Source organism: Lissotriton vulgaris, chromosome 3_1 (assembly GCF_964263255.1).
Source record: "Lissotriton vulgaris chromosome 3_1, aLisVul1.2, whole genome shotgun sequence".
NCBI lineage: Eukaryota > Metazoa > Chordata > Amphibia > Caudata > Salamandridae > Lissotriton > Lissotriton vulgaris.
This window is the reverse complement of record NC_141689.1, coordinates 846,199,981-846,221,785: the sequence shown is the minus strand read 5'-3', so window position 1 is coordinate 846,221,785 and position 21,805 is coordinate 846,199,981.

Below are 21,805 nucleotides of genomic sequence, written 5' to 3'. Positions count from 1 at the left end.
ATTCGGGGCCAACAAGGATGTTCCAGCTTCCATTTATGTTTTAGAGCTGACACAGGTGATAAGGTCTCAGTGGTCATGTGTAACAGCATAGAAATTCACTGCCTGAAAGAAAAGCTTGGATTTGCATGACGGTTAATAAGCCACGACATAAACATAGCTTAAGAGATAGGATTTTTATAGCTATTATGAGGGTGTGTCCTCAGACTGTCTCATCTCGTATCGGAAAATGCCCGTAGTGAAACTTTCTTCACTATCAGAAGTGTTCACAGTCATCTACTGGGAGATGCTGTGGTAGAGTCTGCAGACAGGCAGCTGTGAGCGGATTTCGGCCAGTGTTATCTCGGTTTGGGCTTCCCTTCTTCCGGCCTGCCCACTAGAAAGCCCCCCACCCGCTCCACCAACTTGTCTTTTGCTGAGAGGCCAGATGTGTTTGCACTCACAGGCCAAGAGCTCATACCTTTTAAAATCCGCAAAAAAAAATCCGCGAACGTAACGGGTTCAAAAGTTGAACCCACACTCATTTAACTATTTTACAATGGCGCCAGCAAGCTGCCAGCGCCGTTGTAAAATAGTTACAAAGTTAGCTTGCACAGGAACCACTAGATAAAACGGAGCAGGTGCTTCCTGTGCAAGCTAACTTTGTAACTATTTTACAACGGCGCTGGCAGCTTGCTGGCGCCATTGTAAAATAGTTACAGGGCAGCACAGCCTTACAGGTCACTCAAGGGACCCCTGCGCCCTTCAGGGCGATTGCATAGTAACACACACATGGTCGCTCGAACTAGTTAATGCTCAAATTCAGTGACTCATTCATTAGCCCAAAAACAATCATGTGCCTCTTCCCAAATGTACCGCGGAAAATCAGCTGTGATGCTGGATAGAGGCCTTTGCATCCTTGACTTTCACGAGCGCAATACCCGGGCTGTTCCTGTGACCAGGAGCTTCTTTTTCTTCATCTGCTGAACCGATCTTTCTCTGACCTTTTATACATACAAGAGGCATGCGAACTCGCATGGAAGCACCCCCCCCCCACCACAAAATCCGCAAATCATGGGCGCTCGAACTAGTTAATGCTCAAATTCAGTGACTCATTCATTAGCCCAAAAACAATCATGAGCGTCTTCGAGGCTGGACAGATGTGCCTCTTCCCAAATCTACCGTGGAAAATCAGCTGTGATGCTGGGTAGAGGCCTTTGCATCCTTGACTTTCATGAGCGCAATCCCCGTGCTGTTCCTGTGACCAGGAGCTTCTTTCTCTTCGTGTTTGCACGGGTTGCTGCAATTTCGCACGCGTTTTGTACAATTTCGCAATTTGCGAAATTGTACAAAACCCTCGCGAACTTGCAGAAACCCGTGCGAACATAAAAAAAAAATCCGCAAATTCGCGAGAATTCGCGGATTTTGCGGATTGCGAGTTCGCAAATCCGCAAAATCCGCGAACGCGAGATCCGCAAAATTCGCCCATGCTTAATTTATGCCCACCAGCATTGGATTTGATAATGTCATTTGACCCTGGAGACGTCCAATGGGAGAGCTAGTAGGAGGGACAGGTGCCATTACACCCTGTACAATGTGATGGCCAACCAAAATGTTCGCTGAGTGAAATTGCCGGAAAGAGAACTAAGCACACAAAGGAGGGACATTTACAGAAATGCTCCAATGCCAAGCCAGCATTTCTGAATGCCACATGAAACAACCAATGGCAATTGGTGGTTGTGCCAAATCCCACAGATGAGATATAACAGGTAGATTGAAGCGCAAACTAAAAACGAGCAAGATCAGCTGAAAACTTAACAATGTAAATTGAAATAGCACTACCCATATTTTATTTCTTACAACACATTTCCATAACGTTTTTTTCCAGGAAAATCTGACTCTTCAATATAGTGTTTATAAAATTGCAACATTCCTTGGTCAAAGTGATCATCTGCAACTTTACTAGACCAAATCAGAGTGCAGCTGACATGCAGATGCACACTGCAACTCCACTTGACCAAAATCAGAGTGCAGCTGACACAGATTAAAAAACACATACATCTTCGGGAATTATTCCTCTTAAATAAGCTACTTGTTATCAATAATGTAAATCTTGGAGACATGGTTTCTTTATACTCTCATTGTCAAAAGCAGGGGCTGGTATCACGCTGCTCATTTTGCTGTGTATTGCAGTTGGTACCACATAGTTTGTTTATGTTTTTTAACGTTGACCCCACTAGAAGTATATCCCTGATTATGCATTTAAGAAAACAATTAAACATATGCTGAAAAGATCATGTATGCCAAATTGTTAGACTATCAATACTAAATTCTCGAAGTATCCCAAGCAGCTTGGAGCAACATCTCATAGGGCACACTGCTCTAGGTCTTACTGAGTAGAGCATTGTTTCCAGGTCCATGAGAATCTTTTTACGGTGGACTCAGATAAAAATGATCCAGACATGTATAAGGAGCTTGTGTGCGGTGGCTATCCCTGCACCCAGGCACTGCCCCTTTTCTTGCTCATTGGAGAAGCTGCAAATCGTCCCTCAATCTCTCCACTCACCTACTGTGCTCTCCTTCTGTCCTCTGCCCCGCCACCCACACCATGGGCCAAAGCATCCATAGCCATTTCGCACCTGCTTTAGGGATGTGGGAACTGGATGCAGATTTAGAATAATTTTCGTGAACGGCGAAAATGCACACATTGGACCTGGTATTACTGACTCCTCGGGCTATTCCCACACTGTATGGCAATAACTTGGTATCTCCCTTGAAGTGCTGAGTTCCTGATATGATCTTTATGTGATTCTGGGAAAATGCTATCAAAGATTCTTTAAAAAAAACCTGGGGGCAGATTCATGTTAACTGGCGCATCCCCAGGGATGCGCCAGTTAACGTGCCCCACCGTGCGCCACAGCTCCGCCACCCATGGTGCGCCGCATTTATAATGTGGCGTACCATGGTGCAAAAACAGCACAAATGCGTGACGCATCTGTGCCGGAAATGTGGCGCATTGCTGGAGTTGCGTCGCAAGCGCGACACAGCTCCAGCGAGGCTCTGGGGTACACCATCTGCACAATGCTGCGTCAAGACCTACGCCTGCTTCAAGCAGGCGCAGGGTTTTGACGCAGCATTGCCCTGAAAGTGACTGAGTGAAATCTCATAGATTTCACTCAGCCACTTTCAGGAGGCGTTCCTGCGCCGGAACGCCCCCCCTGCGCAGGAACGCCTCCTTATGGCGCAGTGCTTTACAACGTGACGCATCTCCTAGATGCGTCACGTTGTAAATAGGGCGCACTGTTTGCGCCGCAGTTGCGTCAAATAAAGTGACGCAATTGCGGCGCAAAGAGGCGCAACGGCCTCATAAATCTGCCCCCTGGCATCGCCCGAGATAGTTGTAAGGAACTCATAATGAGCGACTTAGTGACAAGATTGTTGTTAGACTTGTGAGCAAAAATTCAGTTTGGATGTTATTTGAAATAAAATGTAGTTCAAAATTAAAATGTGAATTAAGAAAGAAGTACCTACATAAAGTTATTGTGCTAGTATTTGGATATTAATGTAATTATGATTCAGGCAGTGACAAAAAAGGCCACAATAATGGACAAGCATTTTCTACTGATCATATTGGGACTAGAAGTTCTGTTTGTCAAAGACATAATACACATCAAAATCCATTTCAATGCATACTGTAAAATGCACAGTGGTTATGTTATGTTTTATGTTATGTTATGCTATGTGTATTTGTATTATTAACAACAAAGGGGTCCCTCCAGGGGAAGTGTAGCCTTAGACTTCCACAGCATTAGTAACCGTAGGTTCAGTTCAGTTCTGCAAAAGAAAAATGCATTTATTTGAATACTTTTTTTCATGAATGTCACAGCATTCAAAGCATTATACAAATTATATATGTATATATATATATATATATATATATATATATATATATATATATATATATATATATATATAATTATATTACCTACTGGCGGTCGTCAGTAGGTAGATATAGTTAAGACCTAGTTTCCATTTGAAATCCACAACATTCTATTTGGAATAACTTTGGCGCCAGTGGACGTATCTTCGTGAATTTCCCAAGAAAATGGCCTGCTTGATTCGGCTCTTTCCCTGAAAGTTTGGGGGTGATTCGTTAAGTGGGGGCCGAGAAAAAAGGGGGGTCCCAAAACATGTTTTCCCGATGCAATTTTCCATAGGGACCTTTAGCCAGGGCTACGGCCCGAACAGCTGAACGGAATTACACAAAGGTTGGCGAGGTAGAGTTCTGTTCGCAGATTGGGCTTTTTTTAAATGGTGTAAATCCGTTCAGTAGTTTCGGAGAAAATTGCAAGTAAAATCATAGAGATATCTAGAGACGGAGTTCAGTACAAGTACTGAAATCTGTTCAATTACGAGCGGGAGCTGCATGCTGATTGGCTGTGAACTCTCTGTCAACAATCGAAACCAGGAAGTGTTGGAGGACATCTTGTGCCTCGCTAGAACCGAGACACAAGAAAACAGTAAAACAAAGTTGAGATATAAGGGAAGGGGGTAGGGTAGAGACATTGTGACCCTCTAGGCTTGCTCAGGGGGTCGTACATGGATGTTTAGGGTCTATTTTTTATTTTTATTTTTTTTTTAAATCGTGGCGTACGTGTATGGAAATACGTACAATTACGAGCAGGAGCTGCATGCTGATTGGCTCTCAATACTCCAAACAAGGAAGTGTTGGCAGCCATGTTGTTTGTCAGGAGAGCAGAGTCACAAGAAAACAGTAAAACAAATTTGAGAAATAAGGAAAAGGGGCAGGGTAGAAACATTCTGAGCCAATAGTCTTGGTCAGGGGGTGGTACATGGATCTTTAGGCTCAATTTTTGTTTTTTTTAATAAAAAATGGCGGGGTACTCGTGCAGTACTTGTACGCGGTGGAAAAGGTGAAAAAAAAGTAGAAGTCTGTTTTATTCATTAGGTCCCGTGGGGGCAAATTACGTGGGCAATTTTTCTGCATAATGGGCGCTGTAAGGTGCCCCGAGCACTGGGGAATGGCACTCCTCTGATTTTAATTTGAAGTATGCGGGGGGTTACGGTCCTTCTCCCCGCAGTCTCGGTGAGCGGCACCCCTCTGGTCTTTTTAAAAAAAAAATATGTTTTGAGCTCTCTCTCTCTCTCTCTCTGCCCGTACACGTCGCAGGAAACACCACATTTCTGGGGCAGTGATATGTAAAATGACCTTTCAGCTCCGGTTACCTGCATTGTCTGGAGTTTTTTATTAATGTTGGGAGGGTGGGCTTGATAATACGTCCTTGTAAATTCCCATAGAAGCCTATGTTCTGGTGTTAACATGGGCTTCTATGGGAAATAACAAGGCCGTATTATGAAGCTAATTACCGCCGTTTTATCAGCAGTTTCCTGCCAATAAAACGGCGATAATTTTAACACCGGTCCTTGATAATATGCACCTAAGTTTACTGGTCATATGCGTATGGAAATACGTACAATTACAAGCAGGAGCTGCAAGATGATTGGCTGTCAATACTCCAAACCAGGTAGTGTTGGCAGCCATGTTGTTTGTCGGGAGAGCAGAGTCACAAGAAAACAGTAAAACAAAGTTGAGAAATAAGGAAACGGGGCAGGGTAGAAACATTCTGAGCCTATAGTCTTGGTCAGGGGGTGGTACATGGATCTTTAGGCTCAATTTTTTTTTTTTTTTAAATAAAAAATGGCGGGGTACTCGTGCAGTACTTGAAGGCGGTGCAAAAGGGGAAAAAAAGTAGAAGTCTGTTTTATTCATTAGGTCCCGGGGGGCAAATTACAGGGGCAATTTTTCTGGATAATGGGGGCTTGTAAGCTGCCCCAAGCACTGGGGAACGGCACTCCTCTGGTTTTATTTTGAAGAATGCGGAGGGGGTTACGGTCCTACTCCCCGCAGTCTCGGTGAGTGGCACCCCTCGGGTCTTTTTAAAAAAAAAATGTTTTGAGCTCTCTCTCTCTCTCTCTCTCTCTATCTCCCCGTACACGTCGCTGGGAACGCCACATTTTTGGGGCAGTGATATGTAAAATGACCTTCCGGGCCCGGGTACCTGCATTGTCTGGAGTTTTTATTAATGTTGGGAGGGTGGGCTTGATAATACGTCCTTGTAAATTCCCATAGAAGCCTATGTTCTGGTGTTAACATGGGATTCTATGGGTAATAACAAGGCTGTATAATGAAGCTCTTTATCGCCGATACATTATCGTCGCTTTTATTGGCAGGAAACTGCTGATAAAGCGGCGATAATGGGCTTGATAATATGCCCTTGTGAATAACCATAGCAGCCCAGGTTAACATCAGAACTTGGGCTGCTATGGGAATTTACAAGGGCCCATGGTTTTTTATTAATGTTGGGAGGGTGAGCTTGATAATACGTTCTTGTTATTTCCCATAGAAGCCCATGTTAACACCTATGGGAAGCCGATCACCTGACATCCTTTTTGGATGTTGGGGTAACCAGGACCAGTGCTTTACCCATGGAAGGAGACAACCTCCCTGCCGAGGTGCAGTAATTGAACAGGAATGTGAGCTTTGTCACTCGTTAGGAGGAATATACTTTATAGAACTGGACTGTAAAGTCATCTGGGCCAGGAATACTATGTGTCTTAAGTGTTTAATCGCTAATATGACCTCTTCTGGAAGAGCTGGATGTTCTAGGGAGTCTCTTTGAAGCTCTGAAAATTATGGCAGCTGTGCATGGCCCAGAAATATCTTACCGCTAACTGATGACAGTGTGGACCCCTTATAGAATTTGTTATAAAAATTACGGAACTCCTCTACCTTCTGCCTATCTTTAGTCAGTGGAACCCAAGAGTCATTGAGCACTTCTTTGACATATTCTTTCTCCCTTTTACCCCTGAAGTATCTATCTAAGTGGGTGGTACCTTTATCACCTGCTGCATATGAGTGTTTCGTAAGGTGAAGCAGAGAGAGTTCCCATTTACTGGTGTAGTTCATCCGTAACTGGCCACTAGGCCTTGTAAGGGCCCAGGTAATACAACAGGAGGACTGACACTGTTGTTCATCTTCCAGATCTTTGATCTCTTACTCTAGCTGGTGTGCTTCAAGTTTGCAAAGTCTTGTGCAGTCAACTGCTATTGCTTTTGCACCCTTGTATTACTGCTTTAAATGCATCCTAAACCCCTATGATCGCTACTTGCCCACTTTCAGTAAGTTCAAAGTGCTCAGTTTTATGCTGTTCTATTTCCTCCCTAATGATCATGTCCCAGAGTAGGGACAAAGGAAGCCTTCAGATCCTTCGATGTCTCCTCACTTTCAGGTGGAACTCCACCATGATGTGCGCATGATCAGAGACCGATATAGGACCAATATCTGCAGAACGGGTTCGCCCAAACAGGGAGTTGCTCACCAGTGTATAATCTATGCGCAGTGAGTGTAGTGGACACGGGAATAATGATTAAAGGCAGAACCGGTTTTATTAATCTCTATCCAAGTATCCCGTAAGCCCAACTCTACCAGGGTCTTTTAATTTGGCATGAGCGGATTTTGCGGATTGGCAATCCGCAAATTTGCAGATTTGCGAATTTGCGGATTGCCAAAATCCGCGAATCCGCGCAGATTTTTTTTTTTTATGTTCGCACGGGTTTCTGCAAGTTCGCGAGGGCTTTGTACAATTTCGCAAATTGCGAAATTGTACAAAACGCGTGCGAACTTGCAGCAACCCGTGCGAACACAATTATATGAAGAGAAAGAAGCTCCTGGTCACAGGAACAGCACGGGGATTGCGCTCATGAAAGTCAAGGATGCAAAGGCCTCTACCCAGCATCACAGCTGAATTTCCACAGTAGATTTGGGAAGAGGCACACCTGTCCAGCCTCGAAGACGCTCATGATTGTTTTTGGGCTAATGAATGAGTCACTGATTTTGAGCATCAACTAGTTCGAGCGACCATGCAAAGGCCGCCCTCTACCCAGCATCCTAGCTGATTTTCCACGGTAGATTTGGGAAGAGGCACACCTGTCCAGCCTCGAAGACGCTCATGATTGTTTTTGGGCTAATGAATGAGTCACTGAATTTGAGCATCAACTAGTTCGAGTGACCATGTGTGTGTTACTATGCAATCGCCCTGAAGGGCGCAGGGGTCCCTTGAGTGACCTGTGTAAGGCTGTAACTATTTTACAATGGCGCCAGCAAGCTTTCAGCGCCGTTGTAAAATAGTTACAAAGTTAACTTGCACAGGAAGCACCTGCTTCGTTTTATCTAGTGGTTCCTGTGCAAGCTAACTTTGTAACTATTTTACAACGGCGCTGGCAGCTTGCTGGCGCCATTGTAAAATAGTTGCATGAGTGGGGGTTCAACTTTTGAACCCGCTACGCTCGCGGATTTTTTTTTGCGGATTTTGCGGGAAATCCGCAAAATTCGCGGATTGCGGATTTCCCAAAAACCCGCAAAATCCGTGAGCGTAACGGATTTCCCGCTCATGCTTAGTCTTTTTCAATTTCTTGGAGAAAGCACCTGCACATGAGTCATGTTCCCCCTCCCTGCTTGGACATGGGTCCGTTGCCAGATTTAATTCTCCAGGCAGGATTAACTACCCTTGGATCACCCCAGCCAGCCTCTCTAGAAAGCTATTCATAAAGGTATCCTGAGCAGTATTGAGAGAATATGGGTTAGCAATCATGAGTGAATGAACCTCTAAAGTCCTTACCAGAATAAGATTTTTATTTTATTTTTTTATTTTGCAGAGTTTTATATAGTGCAAACTAGACCAGAGAAACTGGGTATCAGAGTGCTTTACATGACCACCAGTTTATACAGATGGACAGATTCATCTTTGTAAGGCATGGGGAGATTAAGTGCTTTGTCTAGAATCACAGGATGTTGAGTGTTGTTGCTGAGACTCAAACCCTGTTCCCCAGCTTTGAGATTGACTGCTCTAGCTGTAAGGCTACATCCTCTCCCCAAATCTACTGTCTTTGTCCATGTGTACCATTGGCACTGTCATAGGGAGCTAATGTCTCACATATTCGGCCATTCCCCATTGTTTAGTGGTTGCTGAGGAGTGGTAACAGATTGAGAAAAAGCCACATGTTTAAATTTCCCCTGGTCTTTGCATAAGATATGAGTTTACTGTAGGTATATGATATCTGGAGCAGAGTCTCAAAGTGCATGCCAAAATAGCTCCTCGCTTATTTTGTGATTTTAGCCCTTGAGAATACCTGTAGAATTGACAAGTGTGGAGCACTGATACTCGCATGTAATGGGGCTGGTGAAGCATCAGTGGTGCTTGCTGTGTTGGAAATTGTATTGCACTCTCCCCCCCAATACCCAATCCTCTCCAAGCCCCCCCCCCCCAAAAAAAACAACAAACGGTGAAATGTGTGCATTCATGACACTTTGGGTGGCATCTCTTCACCCATGTGGCCCAGGAGTTTTGGACAACTATTGCCCCAGGTCCATTTGGGTGATGGGCAGGAAAGCCCTTTTCTCCAGTCATTGCTGCACTCACCAGGCCAGAACGTCTAGCAAGGTGAGGTCACTCCACCAGAGAGCATGTTGTGGGTCTCCCTCATGCTCCCTGCAGGACCTGCTAATGAAAAACGGTTTCTCTTCCCACCATGTAAAAGTTGGTAAATGTTATCGGAGCCACTATTAGTGCTGAAGTGTGAGCTCCCATCTCTCCAAGCATTATTCACATTTTCCTGGATATTGGACAATACCTTGTGTGTGCTAGGTGGTACCCCTGTCTCAGTCCAGAGGGCCTGGAAATCTAGCATGGGCGGCCTGGCCCAAGATGTCTGCTCCCATGCCATGCTAGAGACCAGGCTGCCACTGCCTCATGGGCCAAGTAATGGTAGGCCAGAGCCATTCTTGATCTCCTACGATTGACACTTCCATCAGGGTGTATGGCCCCTTACGGGCAGCTCTGTGGCTTGAGTAGTAACTGTTTGTCCCCCCCAACAGTGGGGATCTGATTCTTTCCAGTGTGGTGTTCTCCAGTCTGTGTTTGTGGGCATCAGTTATTCCTCCAGAGACCCCAAGGAGGTCCCAGTGACTGGCCCAATGAAGTAATTTTCCTGGCTGCATCCTGTAAAATTCGAAATTGATGCCACATCTTGCAACTCAAAGACAGTGTGGTGCTTGTCTCTCAACTCAAAGGAGAGCCCGAAAGGTTGTTTCCACTTATACTGAATTCCATTGTCTCTGAGCTTCCTAGTGATGGGTCTGAATGATGCATGGGATTGTAAGATTAGTTGGTAGACGTCCTGAAATACTGTACAAGAGTGATCTTGGAACTGCACTTTTCGGACTTTTGTGGCTTTCTGCAAAGCCATCTCTTCCTCCGGGAAATAGTTACATTTGATGAGCAAAACCCTAGATCTCTGTGTTCCAGCTAGGACTTCTCCAGCTGGCTGTTTGCTTCCATCATTTGCTGTCCCACTGATTCTAGATCGGGGTGCAGGTCTACTATTTTTGCCCCCAGATAAGTGTGCATATCAGCTAGGCCTTTGGTAAGGTCCTGTCTTAGCTCATCGCAGAGTTCTGTTTTGAAGGCGTGGAGACTGTCCGCTTTAATGAGAGACATAGCATGGTCCAGGATGTCGCTCCACAGGGTTGGTAGGGTAGTTCTGGATTGACCTGGTATGCCACGAGTTCACGATGGGTGGGGTTTTTCTTTCTAGGGGGCATGGGGCTACCCCACACTCTAAAAGCACTTTCTGTGTGAAGAAATGGTAATTGGAGGCTGAAATAAAAGACCACTCTGAGGGGGGTGAGAGCAGCAGATGTGCTGACTCTGAACAGCCGCTGCCCAAAGCCACCTTACTTCAGGGCCCTCTGTGTGTTCGGGCCTCCAGGACTAGCCACGGCAGTCTCCTAAAGACCGTCAAGCATTCCAAACAAGGTGCATATGTATTCCACCTATGGGGGATCATCTGAACTCAGTCAAGTCCTTACTGTTCCAAACTTGGGGAGCTAGCAATACCAATGGGAGATCATTATCCCCTCTTTCAGCTGCCTTCATGAGTTTCCACTACAGGGCCACCGCTGACCTCCCTTCATGGTGCATCTGGTGTGCCCTACAGGCCTTTGTGCCATGGGGCCAGGCGTTATTTCAATCCGCCTCGGTCACCAGGTGCAGGTCAGGTGGCCAGTTCCAGCATCCCAAAGATGTAGTCACCCACTTCAATAGAACCAGCCCCATACTGTTCTGCTTGGACACACCCATAGCTGCTGCACACCCTGCAGGGGTTTGCTCACATTTCAGGATTAGGGGCCTTCTATGGGCTCAGGAAGGCCCTCCTCTACCCTCCGTTTGTGCCAAAGCTGGAAAAGCCTGCAAGGGCCCACCATGCATCCGCCGGCTCCGGAAAGTCACCTTCCACTCCCTGTTTGTACCAAGGTTGGGAAAGCCTGCATTGGGCTCACCAAGCATCCACTGCCTCCAGGCTGCTATGAACTGCCCCGGCCTACCATGCGCCATGGTGGCTTCTGCTGCAACGCTGCATCTCCTCCGTCTGACTCGCCGTTGAGGTCCTGGTGGCTGGCCTCCGCATCTCCAAATGTGTTCTGATCAACTGTGATTAAAATTTGGCATTAGGGCATGATGGAGTGTTGAAGAGGCAAACAGTCTGTAGGAGCAATGGCAATCTTGGCCCACTCCCCTGCTTTCTCCTCTTTTTATGTGTGCTGCAGAATGCAGAATAAATAAGTAGAAATAAAGATATTTCTCTTCATTATGTCTCCCCTAAGAAGGCGTGGTATTCTGATGCAGTCTAAGGTCTACTAGTATTGGTAAATCTGGGAATGCTTCAGAATCCATGGGTGGATGCATGGTAACACCCACGCTCCACCCATGGCACCTCCCTGAGGTAGTGTAATGCATGGCAGCGACGTTGCTGCCTTTCAATACTCCAGATTTGCCAAGACACACAGGACCATGCAAGGGGACTTTGCGTGGCTTGTTAAACTCATAATAGGTTTTGCATCACCCTGCACCCCTTTGAATGATACAAGGATAATGCAGAACCCTTTTTAAATATGCCGTGGTGTCTTGTGACATCAAAGCAATGTAAATCTAAGAACCAAGTGTTTAACTTTCTGATCCGAAACCTGTAACAATGGGGATACTGGAAGATTGCTTGAAGCAAACTGTATTCATCTTTGCCTTAAGATACCAAATGCTACTCAAAATATTTGAATCAATTACAACTCTATTTGGAACCCAAGATATCCGATAGGAGGAGCTACGCTACGAACCAAGATGGCCGCATAAGCTCCCGGCTCCGCCGACCTCCACCGGCAGCTCGTATATCCTGTGATCTATCCTTTCGTCCCGCCGGACTCCCGCACGCATAAGTGCTCTTGACTCCTGCGGTGCAATCCCGGACTTTCCAACTTACCGGGTGACGAAGTTATGTTGAGTGCTATTCTTGGCCTACTCCAGGGCTGACGCCGGGACCTCGATTTCTAGCCCATCCGGGTTAGAATTGATCAACATCGGCTGTGGAACCAGGGTTGCGTCCGGTCTCCCGAACTCGGACCATTCTTTACATTTCTGATTGGCAACTCAGTTATCGGCTCACGCTACGGACACAGTACAGTGACGCAACTGAACATCGGTGGCCGTGGTCGGAGGTCCGACGCCCGGAGACCCTGCTCGGGGACGGGGTTGACGGGCTTGGCCCCCGCGGGTGGCGAAGGTGCCGATTCTGCCAGGATTGAGAGCGCCCGCTTGCCATCGGCTTTGGGTGTGCCTGGTGCCTCGGAGTTGTGTCCGGGATTTGAATCCTGCTTCGTCTCTTTGCGAGAGGGGATGGAGGGGACGGACGGCACACCCTCATTGTGGTCCGTAATGGCCGCCATTGGGGCGCTCCACTCCCAAATCACCGTCATGTACGCTCGGATGTCTGTAACGCTGGACAACGTCTGTTTGAGACCGGATGACGAGGCTCAGACATGTTATCAACAAACCGTGGTTCCTGCGGAGTACTCTGCCTACCATCTTGAGGCCCCCGGGCGGAAGCCTGATTTAGCCCACTTTGATGACTCTGGCTTCATAGATGGCGCACCTAGGATCATCGTCAGCTTTCCCTACTCGATTCCTGCTTGGCAAAACATTGTTCCTAAACGTTGCAACGAACAGCTCTTCAGTGACTATCGGAGAGGATTGCTTTTCTTCTTCATCTTCCTTTGCTGGATTTGTGGATGTTGCCATCTTGTATCCTCTCTCCGATCTGATTCCATTGACTTGAACTGTTATGAACGCTTCGATTTCCTTATGATGACTGTGGCTTGGGCGACAAGGGCCTTCGTAAAGATCCGTACTGGTCAGGGTTGACTTTGATTTTTGGGGTTTGCTACGTTATGTGATCTGTGCCGGGATTGTACTTTATATCGCTACGGGAGTCGGGTGGTTCTGTTGATGTCCTCCCCAAGTTGAGGCTCAATACTTGCTTCACAAAGTGGCTAATATGTCTTGGGGAGGTCGCTAATGGCGGGGGGTATGGGAGATCGGGAGTGTGTATGTTGTTCTCCTCCTCCGCTTTCTTTTCCTTTCTTTAGGGCAAGTTCCGGGGCGACAGGCACGCTGTTAGTGGGGTAGGCCCTAGCCATTACAGGGGTGCAGGGTGGCGGGTGGCGGGGGGTTTGTTATTTTAGTTTGTTTTGTTCTATGGCTCCTTTCCTTTCCTTTCCTCTTCTCAGTAGGGTCGGCTGTTTCTCCTTCTGCGTCTCCACCAGCTTTTACTTCATTGTTTCCTAAGATGGGTTTTTTGGATTGTGCTCGCACTAGATTGCTTGCGAATGCATCAATTTTTACTCCTTGTCTGTCTATTGCAGGCGTTGCGTGACTAAGGCTGTATTATTCGTTACCTGTTCTTGACTGCAGTGCGTGGCATATCCCCTCATATCTTATTGCTTCTTATAGTATGGTGTGGCGCCTCTTTTAGTATTGCCACTACTGATTCTTTTAAAAAGAAAAAAATGAAACCTTTGATTTATCCTTTGGACTAGGGGCGCATTCTATCATACGCTGTAATTTCCTCGCAGCTGTTGCCAGGGTCGATGATATATGTATAAATTCTAATTTACTTGATTTTGCTGCCGGTCCCTGTGGTTGTGGGCCTGCGCTTGTACTACTTTGAATGCATCAATAAAGGTTTAAAAAAAAAAAAAAAAGATATCCTAATAACAGTTCTAGAATTGTAGGTCTCGAGACAATTTGAAGGTATATGACCCACAAAAGAGGCTGCTCCACTACCGCGAATCATTATTCTCAGATATAAGACATATAGAAATTGCCGTAGCCATAATCGAAAACTAGCATCTTATTGCTCTCATTGAAAATTAGCAATCGTTGATCAAGTGCATGCTATGAGTTAAAATAGTACAATCTACAAAAAGACTTGGACTCACATGCACTAAAATTAGACTTGGTCCCATTTATTCTGCTTAATCAAAAGTAACTAATCATAGCATATTACACCTCCAGGAATGCTTTGTGCACTGTGTCCGGGTGCCCATCATTCTCACCATAACATATTTTAACATGTGCCTAGCGGCTAAATTATTTTAACACCACCACCTACAGTTGAAAATGTGGCTTAGACCCCAAAAACAATAAATTAATGATTAAAACACTTATACCTGTGGATGAGGTACAATTGTCTATGCCTTAATGGGCACAAGAAGGAAACTCGCCTAAGGGAAAGGACACCATTATCTGTTCCAGGCCTCCAACATTAGGCACATTTCCAGTGTTAAAGAACAAAGAAATAATCTTAAATGCAGTCTTATTATTCGCAATCAAGATATATCTATGATAAAAAGAATCAAAACAAAGTACACACTGAAGATAACCACGTTACTGGTCATGGTCAGTTAGCAATACTGCAGTTTTGTATCTGCAGGTCTTCCATATTAACTAACTGATGAGGATACAACATCAGAAAACCCAAAATCAGATTTAAAGTTTCATGCATTATACACAAAGTATTGTTGAGTATGATAAAAAAAATCTAATAAGCCACTGCAAAGGAGATCTATCCCAAGGTAGCAATACTGAAACAAATGGGCAGATACCTTACAGTACAAAGACAAGTGCTTCAGAAGGTATGGGCATCAGCCACAATAGCCAAAGAAAACTACCTACTCCGGCGGAAACCACTGAACAGTGACCTTTTCATTCTATAATGTGAGTTGAAATCTAGAGACATACCTAGGATGAATTCTGGTAGCTCAGATTCTTGTTGTTTCTTGCAATTACTAATGAAATGACACCTTCTCTATCAAAGACCTCTGGTCCTTGCACCAGTATAGCAGATTCTTTCTGAGGTCTGATGGGTTTAAGCTCAATATTTACTGTTTTTTTTAATGTCGTTTTTATTAAAGCTCCATTTTTGTAAGTTAGACAAGCATACATGTGTCATTGACCTTCACACAATAGTATCTTTCAGGAATCAGTCAAATAAATACATACATTTACCAGATGTGTCATCGATCATTGTAAATTGCAATATTTCTGAGGGTGACATGTAGGACATATTTACAATTGAAGGCCCAACGGCTTATTATATAAAGTGTGGGAGTTTGTTCACTATGTTCAAAGCAATATTTCAAAAGTATCATATCGAAACAAATTAAATAGCAATTACTAATAGAACTCTTTAATGGTAAAAGCACCCCAAGGTCCCAGTAAGGGTAGTTGGGTATCTATATGGCTGTCCTGCTGATAGGTGTTCTGTGAATTTATTCGGGATAATCTATTGCTACTGGCGGAAGAACGCTAGGGGTGGTTGGACTTCCTCCTTGGCCTGGTCATAATTGAGCATAGGTATTCCTTGCACAAGTATAATGGACTATAAGATTCTCCCTTGGCCCAGTCATAGTTAAACAGGGGTGTTATGTATGCTAGGGGAGTGGGCTATGAGCTTCTGGAGGAACCATCCCTTTCACCCAAGTCCCTTGCTTCCCATTCCCGCAATACCTCTGACCAAAGGTCCGCTATAGGGCGGCATCTCACAACTCTGTTATTTTCTTCTATGAGTGCTCTCTCTTTGGCCTCGTGCCCAGTCTGAAACATCTTTTTCCCAATTTGAGATTTTTTGACCTGTGAGGGATTTCCATCTTAGTGCTATTCGTCTTCTTGCCAATATTGACGCTAGGTCTATAAACCAAATGCCAATTTTTTTAGCATTGGCCAAGGGAACAGGACTTATAGGCATACTTCGATCTTGAAGGGGAAAGTGCCTGTGAGGTCCTTATGTAGCAGCTTTGTAACTTGGTAGCGATAATCAAGTAACTTTGGGCAATCCCACATCATGCGTTTGAAATCTGCATATAGCGCTGCGCATCAAAGGCATTGTTTGTCGGTGCAATGTAGCATTATGTTGAGCTTATGTGGGGTAAGATATGCCATGTGCAGAATGTTCAATTAAGAGTATTTTAAAGCTGGAATTCCTTGAGATTATCTTGCGCAAGCTAAGTGCTTTTTTTCATTCTGGCTCTGTTATGACTCATATTGCATAACAAGGGGACCCCATCTTTGAACCTGGGTTTTTAGACAGTTTTGCGAAAATACAATGGTTAATACAAGGCCAATTGGTCCTGGAAGAGATATATGATCTCAAGAAAATTAATGTTTACAATAATTAGCCTCTGGCATAAGGCACTTTTCTAGATCAATGTAGGAAGGGACACATGTGAACATAGTAAGACGGTTCATTTATTTAAAAATATTCACATTATCATAATAGGCCGATTATAGATCCAGTGCTCACAAAATAGTGAAAAGGAACGTGATGTGGTGAGTAAAGGAAATGTTTTTAAAAACATACATCGCATTGACAACATGAGCAAAACTCCTTGATACAATTTGTTTCTTAAAAATTAAGGAGTTTAGTTGTAAAGAGGTCAACGGTGTTTCGATCTCAATAAATTTAGATCTTCATCAGGACAGAGTTGTGAGCATGTAGAATCTATAATGTAAAGACAATGCAAGATTCAGAATTCATGAAGTGGTCCCAGCATAATGCTAACTAACAATGTAGAACAACATTCTCATTTCCACAGGAGGAAAGTAAAGGAACAGTTATGTAGCATGAACATGCCAGAAGGACAGAGTAACAATGTTTGACAAAATTTACAAGGTCTATATAATGAGTAAATCACAAGACACCGAAATCTATGAGTAGAGAAAAATCCTTACAGAGTGTTAAGTGCCTAAAAATTAGAGGCTATAGCACCAAGGAGATCACAAGAAATTGAACGAAGGTGATTCATGCATTGGGCAGCTGGACAAGATCTAATATGGGAATGCTGGTAGAAACGTTCAACTTACTCAACAAACCCTAATGTGCTGAAACAAATCCTGGTCATGCTTGGCATTGGGAATGGTCGATGTCTGAGAGGGATAAGTCCTGACAAGGTAAATAAGGCATGATATATATAAATATGGAGAATAAGGAAGTACATAAGTTATACCAAGAGCTAGTTGGTCAAAAAGCACTCACTTCGATTGTCATCAAGAGACCACGTAGGTGTGGTCTAGGAGCTCTGTTGGCCCGATGGCTAGAGTAAGCAGGAGTCTCCAATTATCAGGAGTCTTAATTGGAAAGAGGGGAGTCAAGCCCCTGTTCAGCTAATGGCAGAGTAACCACGCAAAGTAGGTGATGCAGGAATTGACCTAAGGGGAGGAGGTAGTGAGATAAATTAAATCAATGATTGGCACATTGAGGGGAAAAGTGAGTAGTGGGGTACAGAGCATACTTACTAGTATTCTGCCAACTAGGCAGTTGAGCAAGAAGAAAGGCAGCCGCTTTGTCTGCTTCCGGGAGGTCATTACACCTTGAGGAACAGAAACCGGAACTTATTTTAGGACCAGTAATGCGACACATGGAGAAACAACTAGTCCACAACCTCTGGGTAAACACTGAGCATGTGCTCATATGTTCTTGCAAGTGTGAGGAGTCTTTAGTAGGGAAAGTCTAAATGTGAAGGAGAGGATGCATGGGAGGAGCCAATTCTAGAGCAGTCTAGTTAGGAGGAGAAATTCATATGTCTCAAGATGCTGTGGGCTCACTGGAAGGAACATGAAAAAGAGTACAGAGAAGAAATATATCTAAAGATAAAGGGAGCAATCTCAGTCAAATGAAACAAGTTATGCGGGGGGCAATGCTATGTCTCGGCAGATGAGTATTTCTCATTTATTTTTCAGTGCTAACAGTGGTCCTTCAACCATCTCCCTCATGGCTGAGTATAACCATTTAACCAGATGCCTTACCGATCCCAGTGTTACAATTGCTTTTAGTAAAGCATGTGTGGCTGGTACCTGGTTCCCACAGTACGTGATAGTTTAGAAATTGCCCTGAAGGTAGATCATAACGGGAGATAAAATCGCCCAACAGGATCAGTGCGCAGTCTAGGTAGCAGTCTCTGTTGGTCAGTAAGCCTGCATTAATCCACTCACTCAATTGGCTCTTAGTCAAGGTTGAAGTGGTGCTTCCACGTGGTTGGCCTACCAAGGGGAGGTCAGGAGCATACAGGTGGGCTCCTGGCACGCTCAGTAAACTTCTAAGCCAGCATTTCAGTGCTATTGTGATCAGAGTGCCCTGGTGCATGTCCCGCCTCCCAGGAAGTAGTAGCTTTGCAAATAATTTCCCTTTCAGATCTCTGTGTAGTGATATGTCCAGGGGTTCTATCCCTATACCTTCCAGCCACTTGGCCAGCCACTGTCCCCATCATGCACTGGGACAGGAACAGACTAATTTGCATACAGCCAGGTTCTGAAACTGGGATGGTGCAGTGAGCTAAAAAAACGGTGTTGGGTCTAGCCCTGATCTCTTGACTGGGTGAGAGTATTCTGTTTAATTCAGAGACTCTGTCCCTCTGTCCCTCACCACCCCTTTTTGTAAATATTTTTGTCCACCCTAAGCGTGGAAGGGTATACTCAGATGTGAGTCCCTTGCTCATTGCACCATCAGGATTCAAGCAAGCCGGGCCGAAGACGGCTGAAATGCCAGAAACCGGTCCCCGGTAGCTTGTTTCCTTCCCAGTGTAAGAATTGGCTTTTGTAGTTTGGTTTGCCCTGTTCCCATCATGCACTGGGACAGGAACAGACTAATTTGCATACAGCCAGGTTCTGAAACTGGGATGGTGCAGTGAGCTAAAAAACGGTGTTGGATCTAGCCCTGATCTCTTGACTGGGTGAGAGTATTCTGTTTAATTCAGAGACTCTGTCCCTCACCACCCCTTTTTGTAAATATTTTTGTCCACCCTAAGCGTGGAAGGGTATACTCAGATGTGAGTCCCTTGCTCATTGCACCATCAGGATTCAAGCAAGCCGGGCCGAAGACGGCTGAAATGCCAGAAACCGGTCCCCGGTAGCTTGTTTCCTTCCCAGTGTAAGAATTGGCTTTTGTAGTTTGGTTTGCCCTGTTCCCATCATGCACTGGGACAGGAACAGACTAATTTGCATACAGCCAGGTTCTGAAACTGGGATGGTGCAGTGAGCTAAAAAACGGTGTTGGATCTAGCCCTGATCTCTTGACTGGGTGAGAGTATTCTGTTTAATTCCGAGACTCTGTCCCTTACCACCCCTTTTTGTAAATATTTTTGTCCACCCTAAGCGTGGAAGGGTATACTCAGATGTGAGTCCCTTGCTCATTGCACCATCAGGATTCAAGCAAGCCGGGCCGAAGACGGCTGAAATGCCAGAAACCGGTCCCCGGTAGCTTGTTTCCTTCCCAGTGTAAGAATTGGCTTTTGTAGTTTGGTTTGCCCTGTTCCCATCATGCACTGGGACAGGAACAGACTAATTTGCATACAGCCAGGTTCTGAAACTGGGATGGTGCAGTGAGCTAAAAAACGGTGTTGGATCTAGCCCTGATCTCTTGACTGGGTGAGAGTATTCTGTTTAATTCAGAGACTCTGTCCCTCACCACCCCTTTTTGTAAATATTTTTGTCCACCCTAAGCGTGGAAGGGTATACTCAGATGTGAGTCCCTTGCTCATTGCACCATCAGGATTCAAGCAAGCCGGGCCGAAGACGGCTGTAATGCCAGAAACCGGTCCCCGGTAGCTTGTTTCCTTCCCAGTGTAAGAATTGGCTTTTGTAGTTTGGTTTGCCCTGTTCCCATCATGCACTGGGACAGGAACAGACTAATTTGCATACAGCCAGGTTCTGAAACTGGGATGGTGCAGTGAGCTAAAAAACGGTGTTGGATCTAGCCCTGATCTCTTGACTGGGTGAGAGTATTCTGTTTAATTCAGAGACTCTGTCCCTCACCACCCCTTTTTGTAAATATTTTTGTCCACCCTAAGCGTGGAAGGGTATACTCAGATGTGAGTCCCTTGCTCATTGCACCATCAGGATTCAAGCAAGCCGGGCCGAAGACGGCTGAAATGCCAGAAACCGGTCCCCGGTAGCTTGTTTCCTTCCCAGTGTAAGAATTGGCTTTTGTAGTTTGGTTTGCCCTGTTCCCATCATGCACTGGGACAGGAACAGACTAATTTGCATACAGCCAGGTTCTGAAACTGGGATGGTGCAGTGAGCTAAAAAACGGTGTTGGATCTAGCCCTGATCTCTTGACTGGGTGAGAGTATTCTGTTTAATTCAGAGACTCTGTCCCTCACCACCCCTTTTTGTAAATATTTTTGTCCACCCTAAGCGTGGAAGGGTATACTCAGATGTGAGTCCCTTGCTCATTGCACCATCAGGATTCAAGCAAGCCGGGCCGAAGACGGCTGAAATGCCAGAAACCGGTCCCCGGTAGCTTGTTTCCTTCCCAGTGTAAGAATTGGCTTTTGTAGTTTGGTTTGCCCTGTTCCCATCATGCACTGGGACAGGAACAGACTAATTTGCATACAGCCAGGTTCTGAAACTGGGATGGTGCAGTGAGCTAAAAAACGGTGTTGGATCTAGCCCTGATCTCTTGACTGGGTGAGAGTATTCTGTTTAATTCAGAGACTCTGTCCCTCACCACCCCTTTTTGTAAATATTTTTGTCCACCCTAAGCGTGGAAGGGTATACTCAGATGTGAGTCCCTTGCTCATTGCACCATCAGGATTCAAGCAAGCCGGGCCGAAGACGGCTGAAATGCCAGAAACCGGTCCCCGGTAGCTTGTTTCCTTCCCAGTGTAAGAATTGGCTTTTGTAGTTTGGTTTGCCCTGTTCCCATCATGCACTGGGACAGGAACAGACTAATTTGCATACAGCCAGGTTCTGAAACTGGGATGGTGCAGTGAGCTAAAAAACGGTGTTGGATCTAGCCCTGATCTCTTGACTGGGTGAGAGTATTCTGTTTAATTCAGAGACTCTGTCCCTCACCACCCCTTTTTGTAAATATTTTTGTCCACCCTAAGCGTGGAAGGGTATACTCAGATGTGAGTGCCTTGCTCATTGCACCATCAGGATTCAAGCAAGCCGGGCCGAAGACGGCTGAAATGCCAGAAACCGGTCCCCGGTAGCTTGTTTCCTTCCCAGTGTAAGAATTGGCTTTTGTAGTTTGGTTTGCCCTGTTCCCATCATGCACTGGGACAGGAACAGACTAATTTGCATACAGCCAGGTTCTGAAACTGGGATGGTGCAGTGAGCTAAAAAACGGTGTTGGATCTAGCCCTGATCTCTTGACTGGGTGAGAGTATTCTGTTTAATTCAGAGACTCTGTCCCTCACCACCCCTTTTTGTAAATATTTTTGTCCACCCTAAGCGTGGAAGGGTATACTCAGATGTGAGTCCCTTGCTCATTGCACCATCAGGATTCAAGCAAGCCGGGCCGAAGACGGCTGAAATGCCAGAAACCGGTCCCCGGTAGCTTGTTTCCTTCCCAGTGTAAGAAT